The sequence below is a fragment of the Eriocheir sinensis genome, unplaced genomic scaffold, assembly GCF_024679095.1.
Source record: "Eriocheir sinensis breed Jianghai 21 unplaced genomic scaffold, ASM2467909v1 Scaffold349, whole genome shotgun sequence".
Classification (NCBI taxonomy): Eukaryota; Metazoa; Arthropoda; class Malacostraca; order Decapoda; family Varunidae; genus Eriocheir; species Eriocheir sinensis.
Genome location: NW_026111664.1, coordinates 44,870 through 62,500, shown reverse-complemented (window position 1 = coordinate 62,500; position 17,631 = coordinate 44,870). Strand labels below are relative to the sequence as shown.

At 46.3% G+C, this 17,631-nt stretch overlaps 1 long non-coding RNA gene across 1 annotated transcript in view; it reads left to right on the top strand.

Annotated features, from left to right (window-relative positions):
• LOC126991825 (uncharacterized) overlaps window positions 1–17,631 on the top strand; it is a 105,783-nt gene that overhangs the window by 57,915 nt on the left and 30,237 nt on the right. Inside the window, exon 2 of the long non-coding RNA XR_007745876.1 lies at window positions 15,589–15,731. This is a non-coding gene — a long non-coding RNA (uncharacterized LOC126991825). The remainder of the gene's footprint in view (window positions 1–15,588; window positions 15,732–17,631) is intronic.

Sequence of the window (17,631 nt, the reverse complement as noted above, 5' to 3'; positions counted from 1 at the left end):
CCTCCCCTTCTTCTACTTGTCCCTCCCTTCTCTTCCCCTCCCTTCCTCTTTCCCACCTCCCTTTCCTTTCTTCCCATCCCCTCCCTCTCCTTCCCACCTTTCCTTCCCTTCTTTCTCTTTCCTTCCCACACTCCCCCTTCCTCTACTTGCCTATCCCTTCTCTTCCCCTCTTTCTATCTATCTCCGTTTCCTTTCTTCCCATCCCCTCCCTCTCCTTCCCTTCCTGTTCCTTCCCTTCTTTCTCTTTCCTTCCCACTCCTCCCCTTCTTCTACTTGTCTCCCCTTTCTCTTCCCCTCCATTCCACTTTCCCACCTCCCTTTCCTTCCTTCCCATCCCCTCCCTCTCCCTCCCACCCCTCCTTCCCACCTTTCCACCTCAGTTCCACGCTCCCACCACCATTCCCTTCCCCTCCCTTCCACTTTCCCACCTCCCTCGTTTCTTCTCCCTTTTCCTTCCCATCCACCCCCGCCTTTTCCCTCCCCTTCCCCTCTCTCTCCTTCCCACCTTTCTACCTCAGTTCCACTCTCCCACCACATTTCCCTTCCTCTCCCTCGCCTCTTCCTTTCCCTCCCATCCACCACCCACCCCCACCACCTCCCCTCCCCCGTTTCACCTTCCTCCCCACGCCCCGATACAGGAATTTTCACTCATCAATAATAGACGCCCCGACCGGTTGCTCCCCTCCGGACAAAATGCCAAATTCCAGCGGTGGGCGCGGCGTGAGGCTCCTCCTCGCGGCGCCCCCGGCCAGGACACCCGCCTGATGCATATTTGATGGGCGACAATCATAGTTATGGGCAGGCGGAGACTCGGGACACACCTACGGGAGGGGGGGTGGGAGGGGAGATGACAGGGGGGACAGGGAGAAGATGGCAGGGAGAGGAGGGAGAGGGAGACAGAATGAGAGGGGAGAGGGAAACGGGAGAGTAAGAAACAGTCAGAGGGAAGAAGATGACAGGGGAGAGGAAGACAGGGAGTGGGGTGAAGGGAGAGTAAGAAACAGAAGGGAGAGTATGACACTAGGAGAGGGAGAAGATGGCCAAGGGAGAGAGGAAAGAGAAGGAGAAGGGAGGAGATAGGGAGGGACAGAAGTAGGCAGGGAGATAAGGGAGGAAGTGGGAGAGGGGAGAATATAGCAAGCGAGAGAGGGAGAGACAGAGGGAAAGAAGGAGGGAAAGAAGAAAAAACAGGGAGAAAAGGAGAGAGAAAGAGGGAGAAAGGGAGGGAAGGAGGAAGAGGAAGAGGGTGAAGGAAAGACATGGATAATATTAAAAAAAAGGGAGAATAAAGCAGAGAGAGAGAGAGAGAGAGAGAGAGAGAGAGAGAGAGAGATAAAGGTGGTTAGAATTTAGCAAGAAGACACTTTGTTGAACTAGGGAAGAGAGAAGGGTAGAGGAACAATGGGAGAAGATGGAGGAAAAAGATGCGAGAGGAAGGACACTTAAGACGAGGAGGAGGAGGAGGAGGAGGAGGAGGAGGAGGAGGAGGAAATATAAAATTGAAGACGCGAAGGCAAGAGGGAAGAGAAGAGAGAAATGGAAGTAAATGGAGGAGATTTTGAGATAAGTGTGAAGAATAAAAGAGAGAGAGAGAGAGAGAGAGAGAGAGAGAGAGAGAGTAAAAAGAATGACTGCAAAAAGAGAGAAAAAGAGAAAGAGTGAAGAATGAGTATTTGCAAAAAGAAGAGGAAGAAAGAATAAAGAAAAGCGGAAGAGAGAGAGAATGATGAAACAAGAAAGAAAATAATAAGAAAAAGAAAGGGAAAAGAAAGGAAAGAGAAAAATGTTTGGAAGGAAGGAAAATATAGAAAAGGAAAAAGAGGAGGAAGAAAGAATAAAGAAAAGGAAAAGAAAGAGAGAATGATGAAACAAGAAAGCCTCAGAAAAAGAAAGGAAGAGGAAAGAGGAAAATGCTTGGAAGGAAGGAAAATATAATGGAGGAATGAAAACTGACAGCGGAGGAAAAATAAAAAAAAATGCGCTGGGCCCGAAATACAGTGAAATAAATCTTGGAAAAAATAAAAAAAGAGTAAAAAAAATAAAAAATAAATAAATAAAACATTCCAAAACAGCTCCGTTCTTACCTGCTTGTGTGTGTACCTTAATTACATCACCTGACACACACACACACACACACACACACACACACACACACACACACACACACACACACACACACACACACACACACACACACACAAACACAAAACCTCATCATGGGCGCATTTCAGAGAGAGAGAGAGAGAGAGAGAGAGAGAGAGAGAGAGAGAGAGAGAGAGAGTAAGGAGGAGGAGGAGGGCGGTGCAATTACGCCGCTACAAAATGTGGAATGGAGAAAAATAGGAGGGAGAGGAGACGAGGAGCTTGTAGGTGTATTCTCTCTTTCTCTCCTCCTCCTCCTCCTCCTCCTGCTCCGTCTCGTGCTGCCAAAATGGTTTACCAAGTGTTCCCAGGATCCAGAGTTAATTATTGCCGCCGCTGTCTGAAGAGCGATCCCGAGCAATATCTTGAGGCAATCCTATTTCGGACAGCTTGTCAATAACCCAGGAGGAGGAGGAGGAGGAGGAGGAGGAGGAGGAGGAGGAGGCGCACGAGAAGTTGGAAGATAGTGAAGGAGACGAAGGTGGAATTGGAGGAAGAGGAGGACTAGGAGGAGGAGGAGGAGGAGGAAAGATATAGTAGGAAGAGCATTGAGGCGATGTATGAGGAGGAGGAGGAAGGAAGGACAGTAAGAAGACGTGGTGGTGGGGTTGGTGGTGGTGGTGGTGTGGGTGGTGGTGGTGTTGAAAGAGTGTGTAATAGTGAGTGAGGAGATGGGTTTTCTGCTCCTGGTGGTGGTGGAGGTGGTGGTGGTGGTGGTGGTGATGAAGATGGAGGAGATGGTTGTGACGGTAGAGATGGATGAGAAGTATAAGCAGCATGAGGAGTAATAAGAGAAAGAAGATGAGAGGTGTTGGTGGTGGTGGTGATGATGTGATAAAGGGAGCCTGGTGGTGTTGGTGGTGGTGATGATGATGGAGATAAAGGAGCCTGGTGGTGATGGTCGTTGTGGTGATGGTGATGGTAGTGAAATGGACTTGTAATAGTTTAAAAGAAAATTAGTTTGATGGTGGTGATATGGTGTTGAAGAAGAATTTGAAAGGGGTGATGATTGTGATGGTGATGGTGGTGATGGTGGTGATGGTGGTGGTGGTTGTGGTGATGGTGATGGTAGTGAAATTGGCTTGTAATAGTGTAAAAGAAAATTTGTATGGTGGTGGTGATATGGTGTTGAAGAAGAATTTGAAAGGGGTGGTGATGGTGGTGGTGATGGTGGTGATGGTGGTGGTGATGGTGATGATGATGGTAGTGGTGAAGCTCGTAAAATAATGAGTAACGTAGATGGAAAAAATAATTCAAGAAGCCAAATCAATCACTACCTTTCCCTTCCTCTTCCTTCCCTTTCTCTTTCCTTCCTTCCTTCCTTCCTTCCTTAGTACAGTAGATGGTGATAATGGTGATAAAGATGATGGTGATGAAGATAGTGATGAAAGAAAACGCAAAAAATATGAAAAATCGAAGAAATTTTTAAAGACAGAAAGACAGACACACACAGACACGTTACCAAACATAAAAATAAACAAACAAACAAACAGACAGATAAATAAAAAGAAACACAATAAACAAAACCAAGAAAACAACAAACTCGAAATAAAGACCCCCCAAAAAAATCGAGTGAACGAAACAAAAAGAAATAAAAACAAAAACAAAATTAATCAGCCTTTCTCAATAAGAGCCAATAGATTCGAATGCCTTCTTTATATGATCAGCTAATCCGGCGCGAGGGGCGGAGAAGATGAGAAGAGGAGGAGGAGGAGGAAGAGGAGGAGGAGGAGGAGGAGGAGGATCTGGTACTACTTCCAAGGAGTTTAATACCCTATAGGCAAAATGGGGGAAGTATAAACAGCTGGAAAAGGGTTCTGTTATCTATATCTCTCCTTCTTTCCGCTCTTTCCTTCTTCTCTCTTCTCTTATTTTCTTTCTTCTTTCTTCTTTCTTGACGTCATTTTTTTCTCTTCTTTTTCTGTCTCTTCTTTCTTTTTCTTTCCCCCGTTTTCTTTGTTTTCTCAACGTAATCTTCTCTTTTCTTGTTTTCTTTTTTCATTTTCTTGTTATTTTCTTCTCCTTTATCTTCTTTCTCGTCTTCTTATTCCTGCGAGATACTTTATTTTTCTTCTTTTTCCTTCTTTTCCTCCTCTTCTTTCTCCTCTTTCTTCTTCTTCCGCTTTTTCTTCTTCCCCTTTCATTCCTCTTCCTTCTCTCCTTCGACCTTCCTTTGTTTCTCTAATATTCCTCATTTCCCTCCTTCCGTACAATCTTTCCCTCCTCCTCCTTCACCTCTCCTCCCTCCCTCCCTCTCTCTCCCTCCGTCCCTTCCTCTCTTCTTCCCTCTCTTACGTCCCTTCTTCCTCTCCTGCACTTTTCCTTTGCCTCGTCCCCTCCGCCACGGCTTTTCCCTTCCTCCTCCTCCTCCTCCTCCTCTTCCTAAGGCTCGCGTCATTAGGGAAATATTGAAAAAAGCCGGAGTGACGGTGTTGGCAGATGGTGAGTCGACGATTTGTGTGTGTGTGTGTGTGTGTGTGTGTGTGTGTGTGTGTGTGTGTGTGTGTGTGTGTGTGTTAGATGGTTATGTTATGTTGTTTTCGTCAATTCCTCCTGTCTACTCTCTCTCTCTCTCTCTCTCTCTCTCTCTCTCTCTCTCTCTCTCGACCTTTCCCTCCTCCTCCTCCTCCTCCTCCTCCTCCTCCTCCTCCTCCTCCTCTTCGTCTTCCTCCTCTTTTGTTTCCTAAGGTGATCCTCGGACAGGGAGGAAGATAAAACCGGCAGGTCTTTACACGAGAGAGAGAGAGAGAGAGAGAGAGAGAGAGAGAGAGAGAGAGAGAGAGAGAGAGAGAGAGAGAGAGAGAGAGAGAGAGAGAGCGTATTTTTCATTATTTTTCCATTAGTAAAATCCAGCCTGATATTCTTGGCTATCATAAGATATTGCTGATGAGGTGTAGAAGAGGAGGAGGAGGAGGAGGAGGAGAAGATATTTTGTGGCTGATGGTTGTCTCATGGAGTAGAATTTGCCATCTATTTTACACACACACACACACACACACACACACATGATATTACCCTTTTTCATAAGTGCATGCAGGCTTAGGTGTATGCATGTGTGTGTGTGTGTGTGTGTGTGTGTGTGTGTGTGTGTTCCTATTTTCTGTTCATACCACTTTCCTTCCCTGACTCTCTATCTCTCTTTTTATCATACTTTTCCTCTTTCTCCTTAACGTTCATTTTCTCCCTTATTTCCTAACTCTCCCTTTCCTATTTTTTTCCTTTTTTTTCCTTCTTCCAAACAATAATATAAGTACAAGTGAATTAGTGTTTGTGTGTCTGTGCATGTGTGTGTGTGTGTGTGTGTGTGTGTGTGTGAGGGATCGGCCGGGGCGTGAGTGGGGCGTCGCTTGATACCTTCACTAAGCGCGGGCTATTTTTCCTTTGTGGGTCTATTGATTTAGAGTATTTATAGACTATTGGAAATTGGTAGACGATACGAGAGGCTGGTATACGAGGGCCGGTGTCGTGTTCTTATTGGTCCGCTGAGCCACGACGCACACACACACACACACGCACACACACACACACACACACAAACACAAACACACAAGCCACAAACAAACAAACTCCTTCGCCCACTAGTATTTCGGTATTGTTTGGGAGAAGGAAAAAAAAAATGGGATATTAGGAAAAAAGGGAAATTAGGAAAAAATAGGAAAGTATCAACAGAAAGGAGGAAGAGATGAAAGAGGAGCAAGAAAAGAGGGAAAGCCACGGAACGAAAGAAACAGGAACAAAAAGGAGGAGAAAGAAAAGTGAAAGAAAGTCAAGGAAACAGGGAAAGTATGAACGGTCGGGAAAAGAGGAGGAGGAGAAAGGGAAGAAAGTGAGACCCAGGGAAAGAGGGAAGGGAAAAACAGGAGGAAAGGGAAAGGAAGGCAAGGGGGGAGGCTGAAAGGGAAGAGGAAGATAAGGAGGACGAGGAAAGGGAAGAAAGTGAGACCCAGGGAAAGAGGGAAGGGAAAAACAGGAGGAAAGGGAAGATGAAAGACGGGAAGGTAAGGAAGAAGAAGGGGGAGGGGAAGGCTAGAAGAAGGGGAGAAAGGAGAGAAAGGGAACAATAGAGAAAGAACGTTATTTCAGTGGGAATGGGAAAGGGAAGGTGAAGGGGAGGGGGAAAGGGTGAAGGGGGAAGAAGGGAGAGGGGGGTTGGCTAGGCTCACCTGACGTTCGCTGACAGGTGACCGACTGCTTGCACACCTTTCCTACGCTTTTCTCATTTCACGGCCATTAACTCACCTGGTCTCGCCTCACTTACCTGGCAGAGAGAGAGAGAGAGAGAGAGAGAGAGAGAGAGAGAGAGAGAGAGAGAGAGAGAGAGAGAGAGAGAGAGAGAGAGCCGCCTGCCTGCCTTCATTCTTGTGTGAAATGCTGAGGTATTTGCGCATTCCGACACACACACACACACACACACACACACACACACACACACGCACACACACACACACACACACACACACACATACACACTCACACTGTAATTACTCTTCTCTGGTAGATAAGAGAGAAAGAGGAGGAAGAAGAGGAGAAAGAGAAAAGGAAGAGGAAAATGGCGGAGAGAGAGAGAGAGAGAGAGACTCGAAAAGGGGGAAGTGGACAGTAATTAGAGTGATTGAAAGGGGCAAGGGATAAAGAGGGAAAATTAAAGGAGATAAAGAAAAGAAGGAAAGGGGAAAATTAAGGGTATCGAACCTGTGTCCAGCGCCGCGCCACAGCCATGCAGAGGACCAAGCGCAACACAATGGCGGCCTCAGCAAAATTATAGGATTGTGTTGCCGCTAATGACAGCGTACTTTTTGCTCTTGTGTCCTGGAGTGATTGAAAGGTTGAGCGCTCTCTCTCTCTCTCTCTCTCTCTCTCTCTCTCGTTCTCGCTCTCTGCAACTTCAGTCAAATGTCAGAATGAAAGGTGTTCGTGTGTATGTGTGTGTGTGTAGGGTGTTAGTAGTAGTAGTAGTAGTAGTAGTAGTAGTACCAGTAGTAGTAGTAGTAGAGGAGAAGGAGGATGGAGGGACGATGAGAAGTGTTGCTGTATGGAGGAATTTGAAGAGAGGGAGGGATTACAGGAGGAGGAGGAGGAGGAGGAGGAAGAGGAGGAGGAGGAGGAGGAGGAGGAGGAGGAGGAGGAAGAAGAGGAATCAAATGGCAAGTTTAAAGGTCAGTGGGTGAATGAGTGAGAGAGAAAATGAAGGACAGAACAGGGGGAAAGGGGGAGGAGAAATGACATAGCGAGAGGAGGAAAGAATGGAGGAAGGAGAGGAAAGAAGGGAGGGAGAAAAGGAAGCCGGAGGAAGTATGTTAGTAGGTAAAGATAGAAAGAAAATAAGCAAGAACTAAGATGAACGGAAGAAGGAAGAAGAGGAAGAGAATAAAAAAAACAAAATAAGAGAAAACATGATGGAGGAATAGTCATAAGTGGGTGAAAGGGAAAGGGAAAATAAGATAGGAAAAGAGGAAAGGAAGTGAAAAGGTAAAAAAAAAAGGACCAGGTAGAAAGATGATTATTGGATAGGCATAGGAAGTGAGGAAAAGGAAATAGGGGAAAAAATGGGAAGGAAGGAAGATAGAAAAGGGGAGAGGGATGATAGAAAAAAATGAAGAGGAAATGAAAATAAATAAAAAAATCTATATAAGGAACATATGAAAAAACGATCATTGGATAGACATAGAAAGTGAGGAAAAGGAAATAGGGAAAAATAGGAAGGAAGGAGAGAGAGAGAGAGAGAGAGAGAGAGAGAGAGAGAGAGAGAGAGAGAGAGAGAGAGAGAGAGAGAGAGAAAAGGTGGAATCAGAGGAAACGGAACAGAAGGGAAATAAAATTGTTTAGGGGAAGGAAAAGAAATAAAAAAAAAATAATTGACGCGATACCTAATCATAATGGCGTCCTACAAGGTGTTGATTTTTACCTTTCTTTGTTTTTATTATTATGTTCATTAGTGTTCTGTTTCCTCTCTTTTCTCTCCATTAGACCCTCCATTTTCTCCCTCCATTCTCTATCTGTCTATTCCTCCTCTTCTCCTTCCCTTCCCTTCTTCCCTCCTATCCTCTCCTTTCTTCCTCTTCCATTATATTCCCTTCTCCTTATCTTCCTCCATTCCTCTCTTTGCTCTCCATTAGATCCTCCATTTTTTCCCTCCATTCTCCATCTGTCTCACTATTTCCCATTCTTCTCTTCCTCCTCTCCTTCCCTCTTCTTCTTCCCTCCTTTCCTCTCCTTTCTTCCTCTCCCATTTCATTCCCTCCCCCTTATCTTCCTCCCATTCCTCTCTTTCCCCTCCATTACGTCCCCTCCCTTCTCCTCCTTTCCTTTCCCCTTTCTCCTTCTTCCCCCCTTTTTATCTGTCCCTACCTGTCTCTCTCACCTTCCACCTCCCCTTCCTCCCCTTACCTTCTCTCTATTACATCCCCTTCCTTTCTTCCCTTTCCCTCCTCCTCCTCCTCCTTTCTTCCTCTCTCCTCCCTTATCTTCTCCCCATCCTCTCTTCCTCTCTATTACATCCCCTTCCTTTCTTCCCTCTCCCTCCATCACGCCTCACCACTACCTCCTCCTCCTCCTCCTCCTCCTCCTTTCTTCCTCTCTCCCCCCTCATTATCGCCGCCATGCCCGCCTATCCGTCATCATCATTCCTCGTGGGTGTGTCTCGTAGTTTCATTCCTCCTCGTCGGGTCATCTCGCTGCGGACTGATACATGTCAGCGTCGCCCGGCCCGTCATCACCATTTGTTCATAGAGTCATCACCATTTGTACCCGCTCATGCCCCGAACTCCCCCCCACCCCCCCTTTTTACCCCCTCCTCCTTTTGCCCCCCCCACCGGTCCGTCCTCCTCCGAATTCGACTCCTCCTCCTCCTCCTCGCTGTTGCTGCTTCTTTTTTTCTTCTTTTCTCTTCCTTTTTTTCCGTTCGTATAGTTTAGTAAGTTACCTTCTCTCGTGTTTACTTGTTTCTCTGTTTCTCTGTCTGTCTGTCTGTCTGTCTGTCTGTCTGTCTGTCTATCCCTCTCTCAGTCTTCTACCCAACCGCCCATTTACTTGTTTCTCTGTCTGTCTGTCTGTCTGTCTGTCTGTCTGTCCATCCCTCTCTCAGTCTTCTACCCAACCACCCACCTACACACACACACACACACACACACACACCAAGCACCTCCCCCATACATATTTATTCGTAATGGGATGTAAATGTATGTACACGAAGTTCAAATTGACGTAAGATACGGTTTGGATGTATTAATAAATTCATGATGTAAAGTATGAAACGTTTTCCTTATGATAAACGTTTTGAATTATCATATATATACACAGAGAGAGAGAGAGAGAGAGAGAGAGAGAGAGAGAGAGAGAGAGAGAGAGAGAGAGAGAGAGAGCGGGAATAGGGGAGATAACAGAAGGGGAGATAAGAAGCGGGGGGGAGGGAAAGGAGGTGAAGAGACCACTAGAGGGGGAGAGAGAGAGTGGGGGAGAATAGAGGGAGGAAGAGAAGATAAAGATGAGACACAAAGAGGAATCGAACAAAGAGAATAAAGAAAGGAGGAAAAGGAGGACAAAAGAAAGGGAGTGAAACGGAAAAACAGTTATAAAGGAAAGGAGGAGGAAAATAAACAACAGGAAAATAAGGAAAACAAAGGAAAAGAGAAATGGGAAAATAATAAAAAAAAATGAAGAAAAATATATCCGCCCCGTAGAGAGGAGGAAAGTAGAGGAGGAGGAAAACAGACAATGGTAGAGAAAGGGGAGGATATAATGGATGGGGGAAAAGAAGGAAAACAAAGAAAATGAAAAATGAGAAATGGGAAAAGAATGAAAAAAAAATATATATCCGTCCCGTAAAGAGGAGAAAAGTAGAGGAGGAGGAAAACAGACAATGGTAGGGAAAGGGGAGGATATAATGGATGGGGGAAAAGAAGGAAAACAAAGAAAATGAGAAAAAAATGAAAAAAAATATATATCCGTCCCGTAAATAGGAGAAAAGTAGAGGATGAGGAAAACAGACAATGGTAGGGAAAGGGGAGGATATAATGGATGGGGCTGGAGGGTAATGGTGACGCTGGAGACAATGTAACACCTTTAATAGATCTCAGACACTTCTCTAATGGACCTGATATGGAAATGACCAGCCCATCTCTTTCTTCTTATTCCATTTCTTTCCCTCGGTCTTTTCCTCCTCCTCCTCCTCCTCTTCAGCTTCTTTTTTATCCTCCTTCTTCATCGTTCCATTTTCACACACACACACACACACACACACACACACACACACACACACACACACACACACACACACACACACACCTGCTGATTGATTGGCGGGCCGCACAGGTGTTTGTTCCCTGATTCGTGGGGGCCGGCGCGTCATTACCATTGAAATAACGCTCTTCCCCTATCACCAATGACAATTATTACGCCCTCCCACCGCCCCCCCTGCACCCCTCCCCCGCACACATGACACCCGCCGATCCATCACCCACCCGTCGCCGATACCTTGATTTGGGGGAAGGGGGGTGGGGAGGTGATAGGATGATGAGGGGGGAGTGTTTCAGGATGCGAGATGGGTGAGGGGGATGCGATGATGGGATGGGGGGAGGAAAAGATGATGGGGGTGGGTGTGAGGATGTGCGATGGGTGAAGGGGGGATATGATGAGGGGGTGGAGAGGTAAATGGATGATGGGAAGTGTGTAAGGATGTGAGATGGATGTTTGGATGAAAGGGACTGTGTTGGGGGGTGGATAAATTTGTTTTGGGGGGGTATAAAGAGGGGGTGAGGGGGGGGGGTTGTATGTGTGTGCGTGTGTGTGTGTTGGGGGGAGATAAAAAAAGGATTAGTTTGGTAGTTAGGTGGAGAAATTTACCTGTCAAGCATTGTGTGTGTGTGTGTGTGTGTGTGTGTGTGTGTGTGTGTGTGTAGATAGATAGATAGATAGTGTTGATGGTGGTGATAATAGTAGTAGTAGTAGTAGTAGTAGTAGTAGTAGTCTTTGTCGGGACACCACTAACACCACCCCCACCACCACCACCACCACTACCTTGATGATGGTGATGGTGATGGCGGCGGAACACGACAGATGGCCTCCTCCCGCACCATCATCATCTCCGACACATTGATCACCATTAAGCACCATTAACCGAGGTGTCCTGCCGGGAGAGTGTGGGGGGGAGGGGAGGTAAAGAGGAAGTATGGAGGAAAGGAGGAGAAAGGGAAGCAAGGTATGAAGGTGAAGGATGAAGGAAGGGTAGGAAGTAGGGTAAGGGGAGGAAGGATTGAAGGAAGGAAAGGTATAGGAAGGAAGGTAAAGGAAAGAAGGAGAAAGGGAGTCTATGAAAGAAAGGGAAGGAGCAGAGTAGGTGAAGGAAGGAGTGAAGGAATAGGAAGGAAGTTAAAGAAAGTATGAAGGAAAGAAGGAAAAAGGGAAGGAGCAGAGTAGGTGAAGGAAGGAGTGAAGGAAGGAAGGAAAGAAGGGAAGGCAGGTGAGGAGGAGAAAGAAGGAACTGAGATAGCTTCCGTTGGTATGAAAGAATGAAGGAAAAAGAAGGAAGGAAAGGAGGGAAGGAGGTGAGGAGGAGAAGGAAGGAATTGAGATAGATTCCGTTAGTATGAAAGAATGAAGGAAGGAAAAGGAAGGAAGGAGGTGAGGAGGAGAAGGAAGGAATTGAGATAGATTCCGTTGATATGAAAGAAGGAAGGAAAAGAAAGAAAATACATGCGAAGATAAAGGAAGGAAGAGGAAGAAAGAGGAAGAGCAAAAAAAAAGGAAGAAGAAAAGATAGTTAGATACAGAAGTAAGGAAGAGAAAAACAAACATCAAATCACTTCACCAACTTCCTCTCAAAACAACAACAATAAGAAAATAAATAAAACTTCACGCCCATAACTTCACGTAACGGAAGCTCCACTTCACTCCGCCCTCGCCAATACAAAAAAACAAAAACAACTCTCACTTTTTATAACTCAATTGACTTACTCTATCGCATTACCTCTCGGGTGTTGAGGGAAGGGAGGGGAAAAGAGGGGAGGAGGAGGTGGAGGAGGAGGAGGTGTAAGAGGAGGAGGAGGTGGAGGGGTTAGGTGCATTTTAGGGAGGGGGTTAGGAAAGGGAAAAGGGGAAGAAAGGGATTGAATGGAATGAGAGAGAGAGAGAGAGAGAGAGAGAGAGAGAGAGAGAGTTTAGACGAAGAAGACAGGTGAGTGTCACATTAGAATACGTAACGACGCCCAAGTTACCTGGCAGGTGTGGAGGAGGGGGAGGAGGAGGGGGAGGAGGAGGAGGAGGAGAGATAATTCAGGTGTGTGGGGAGGGAAGGAGAGACGGAGATAAAACAGCGACGAAAGGAGAGAAGGAGGAGGAGAAGAAGAGAGAGAGAGAGAGAGAGAGAGAGAGAGAGAGAGAGAGAGAGAGAGAACCCAAAACCACCTTGAAACCTGAGAATGAACCAAGTCTTAAATTTAAAAAAAAAAAAGCTCGACGCAAAAAGTAAAAAAAAAAAAAGAAAGTGAAAAAAGAAATCCGCAAAACCCTCAAAAAACAAGAGCGGAAAAAATAATGAAAAGTGATAAACAAAAAAAAGAAAAGAGGAAGAAAAAGAAGAAGAAAAACAGGAAACTATGAAAAAAACGGATAACAAGAGAAATGAATGACACAAAATCATCGACAAAAAGAAGAAGAAGAAGAAGAAGAAGAAGAAGAAGAAGAAGAAGAAGAGAGGAAGTATCACTAACAACAGACGTGAGGAAAAGCCTGCGGGGGCGACTGTAAAATGAGGAGGAGGAGGAGAAAGAAGAGGAGGAGGAGGAGGAGGAGGAGGAAGTGGAGTGTAAGGTTGTGGTCGGCGGCAGGCATGAAGTGGAAAGACTCTGGCACCCACGATGAGTGATGGAGGAGGAGGAGGAGGAGGAGGAGGAGGTGGAGGAGGAGGAGGAGGAGGAGGAGGAGGAGGAGAGCCGTCTGTATCTCTCCTCACGCCACATCAAGAAAGGAGGCACCGTGAGTGTCCTCCTCTGTCCTCCTCCACTTTTCTCCACTCTCCCTTTTTCATCTCCCTCCTCTCCCTTCGCTTCCTTCCTCCCTTCTTTTCTCTCTCTACTCATGTTCTCCATTTTTTCTTCTCTCCCTATAACCCTTCAGCCTTCTCTTCTTCCTTACTTTCTTCCACTTCTGCTCTTCTTTCTTCCTCTTTTTATCCTTTACGAAAATTTTCCTCACTGCGTCATTCCTTATCAATGTTCTTGTTTTTACTTTGCCTTCCACTCTTCTCCGTCATTCCTCCATCCTTGCATCTACGCAGCTACACCTCTCCAGTCAGCTTTCCTCCACTCGTCTCCTCCCTCCATTCCCTCCATCACTTCCTCCTTCTCCTCTTCCCATCCATAACATCGCCAGAATCACGCACACACACCCTCGCCGTCCCTCGCCGACCCACGCCGAGCCCCGCACCCATCCATCCGTCCATCCGCCGGGCGTCACACTCCCTGAAACTCGGAATTATGACGCTAATAAAGAGTTGTGTTGTATATACAGTTAATCACGGTGGAGGGGCCACTTGCCTAATCGCTCGCCATTTGTCCGCGGCGCTCTGGACCACAACCCGCCAACCAGGGACAGTTACGGCCGCCAGTCAGCCAGTCACAGGGCGGCCCGCGACCCGCCTCTCCGGTCCCATCCGTCAGCGGCGCGCAACGTGTCATTTTCCGTCGCCGCCGCCCGGTCATCACTGCATTAGCCCGCCGCGCCATGCAAATGCTGTGCTTATGACCGTTCATTCCGGGGCCGCGGCGCGCGTTTCTGCCGAGCTGTGAAGGTGTTTGTCGGGCTAACGCGGCGCTAATGTGGCGCGATACGTTGTCTTGATCCCCGCAGAAACGGTGCTGATGGCGGGAGCTGGTGGGGGAGGGGGCGTGAAGGCGAGTAAAGGTGGGTGCTGATGGTGGTTATGGTGAGCGGTTTCAGTGGTGGGATTGAAGAAATGGAGGTGGTGTTGGTGTTAGGGTGTCTGGTGCTGGTGATGGCGGTAGTGGGACTGGTGTTAGAGAGAAAGGACAACTGTTAATGGTGAAAGTAGTGGTGTTAGTGACGAAAGGTAGCTGATGGTGGAGGTGACGGGTGGTAGGAGTGGTTTTTGGGTATTCTGGTGATGGTGGTTGTGGTGGTGGGACTGAAAAAAGGTGTCCAGTGGTGATGATGACTGGTGGTGGTGATGGTGGTGACAATCGGTTTCCTGCGTTCTGCCAGCTGTCGCCCACCACCACCGCCATCACCACCACCACCACCATCGCCACCTGTCCGATTAATTAAAGTACCGTTCGAAGGTGTGCCGGCTGGTGTTGTTGTTTGTGTGTGTTGTTTATGTTGTTTGTGGTGTGTTTGGGACCACGTGATCACCGAAGCCCGTTACTGTACTGTCATTAATCTTTTTTTATTACTACTGCTTCGTCTACTTCTTCCATATATAGTTTCTGATTCCTCTCTGTCACTCTTTTTCTTCTTTTTCTTCTCTTTCTCTTTTTGTCTTTCTTCCCTTTCTTCGTTTCTATTTTCCTTCTTTTTCTTCTTTCACTTTTCGTCTTATTTTCTTCCTTTCCTTTCCTCATTTCTCTTTTTCTTCTTTTTCTTCTCTCTTTTTTTGTCTTTTTATTTCTTCCCTTTCTTTGTTTCTCTTTTTCTTCTTTTTCCTCCCTTTTTTTCTTTTCTTCGTTTCTATTTTTTTCTTTCCGTCGCTTCTACTACTACTACTACTACTACTACTACTACTACTACTACTACTACTACTATTACTACCCTGCATACAGTCTCTCTCTCTCTCTCTCTCTCTCTCTCTCTCTCTCTCTCTCGTCCGTCATCCCTTTCTCTTAATTAACCAAGTAATTCAGAAAACACAAGCAAAAAACTAAAAAGTGTCCTATCATCATTACTCTCTCAGAAGCAGGATGTACCTAATTAAAGAAGATAGTTAATATTCTCTCTCTCTCTCTCTCTCTCTCTCTCTCTCTCTCTCTCTCTCACATTTCTTTCTTTCGTTTAATCCCTTATGAACAGTCTTGAATCTTCCATATATATAGTTTCTGATTCCTTGGTGTCACTGTTTTGTTTTGTTTTTGTCTTCTCTTCGTTTCTCTTTTCTTTTCTTTTTCCCGTACGTTGCTGTGCTTTCTTCCTTTCTCTTTTTTTGTTTCTTCTTTATTTAATTTCGTCTTTTCTCTCTCTTTCTTCGTTTCTCTCCTTCTTTTCCTTCGTTCCTTCGCTTTCTGTTTCCTTCATCCATCTGATTATCGCTTGCCCGTTCTTCCTTCTTCATACACTAACCACCTCTCCTCTTCTTCCTCTCTTCATTCATTCATCTTCATTCATTCACTTTCCTCATCTATTTCATTCCATCTTCCTCTTTTCCTTCAATCATCTCACTCCCCCTCACCCGTTCCACCTCCTTCAGATAGTAACCCACCCCTTCTTCCTCTTCCTCAGGCGACGCCAGCAACGCAAGCATCGGCTCAGGGGAAGGCACCGAGGAGGATGACGATGGCAGCAAGAAGAACCAGAAGAAAAGGGGCATCTTCCCTAAAGTGGCCACCAACATCCTCCGGGCCTGGCTCTTCCAACACCTCACAGTAAGTACCGGTGCCGCCCTGTTGTCTGAAGGGGAAGGGGGAGGGGATGAAGAAGGGGTCGTGAAATTAAGGGGGGAGTGAGGGGGGGATCCTGGATTTTTTGGGGGGAAGGTAGGGGGGGCAGGATATTTTAGGGGATTTGGGTTTTGAATATTTTTGGGGGAAGGGAGTTTTAGGGGGGGGTTCTTTTTAAGGGGGGGAGTGTTTCGTTTGTTTGTGTAGGTTCTTATTTCGTTTGTTTGTTTTTCGGGGTTGTTTGGTGAAGTTCGTGATGTTTTGATGAGGTTTCTAGTGGGTTCTAAATATGTATGTGATGTTTTGAGGGGGTTCAAGGCTGGTTTGGGGGTTTATGAGGTACTGGTGAGGTTTTGATTGGGGTTCTTGTCCATTTCGGGATGTTGTTATGTGTCTGTGAGGTTTTAAGGAGGTTCTGTAAGGTTTGTTTTGGTTCTGATGAGGTTCTAAGCTTGTTGTTCTTGGGGTTGGAAGGTATATGTGAGGTTCTGAGGTTCTTGGTCTGTTTTGGGGTTTTACGGTCATGTCTGTTAAGTTTTGGGTCTGTCTGTCAGTCTGTTGTTTTTATGTCTGTTCATTTTCTGCGTTTACTTTTTTATTATTTCTTGTTCTTTGTTTATTTGTATGTTTTGACTGGTCGTATGTCTGTTGATCGCTCTGTTTGTTGTGTCTGTTATTTTCACCGCCTCTGAGTCTGTTCGTCCTGTCTGTCCGCCTCGTCTGTCAGTGGCCCTGTCTCTGAATCATGTCTGGGTCTCGTCGCTGTCGGTTTGTTTATCTTTCCCCACCCGTCTCTTTAACTATGTCCACTGCCATGTTTGTCTGTCTGTCTGTCTGTCTGTCTGTCTCTCCTTCCTTATGTCTCTCTGTGTCCTGCTCTTTTCGTCCGTCTGTTAATGTATCCGGAATCTGTCAATCTATCTGTTTCTCTGTCTCTCTGTGTCCTGATCTTTTCGTCCGTCTGTTAATGTATCCGGAATCTGTCTATTTGTGTGTGTCTTTGTACTTAACCTTAACACACACACACACACACACACACACACACACCAAAAAACAAAAAAAAAAAAAAGACGCCATGACCAAAAAAAAAATAGAAAACAAAAAATGAAAAAGAATGAAAAACGATGTAATAAGAGGCGATACTAAAAGAAAAAAAAAGTTAATGATTGTTTGTCTTTATCATAAAACCAAAAGGAAAGGAAAAAAAAGGTTAATGAAGTGGAAGTAAAGAAAAAGGAAGGTAATGCATATATATAATTACGCCGTATAAAGGAAATAACTGACCATGAACACAAGCACACACACACACACACACACACACACACACACACACACACACACACACACACACACACACACACGCACGCAGCTCAACACACTGGATATTTATAGCCTTCCTCAGCTTCTCCATTAAGTTTAACTCTTTATTACACCCGACCCTTGAGAGGCGTGAGTCAGGCCTGCCTTAAGCGGCGTCCCGGGAGCCTGCAACCTGCTGGCCTGCCCGTCTGCTGCCTGCTGGCCTGGCACTGAAAGCCTGCAATCCCCCTGGCACTCCCTGAGACCCTTCAATCACCTCCAGTGCCAGAACGAGAGAGAGAGAGAGAGAGAGAGAGAGAGAGTGTTAGCTTGTTAGAGGCGACACAGAACCACACGCCCAGCCATTTGGCATTAGGAGGCGGCTGGTGGCTGTGGTGGGTGATAGAGGTAGCCTAGGGGGGGTAGGGGGGCGTGGTGGGGGGGGGGGGCTGTCATGCGGTGGAGTGATGGATGGCGTGGGTGGGCGGGGGAGGGCGGCGCAGAGGGTCACGGTATGATTTGATGGAGAGTTTTGTGTGAGCTGAATGTCCTACGCACGCCCTGACTGACTCTCTCTCTCTCTCTC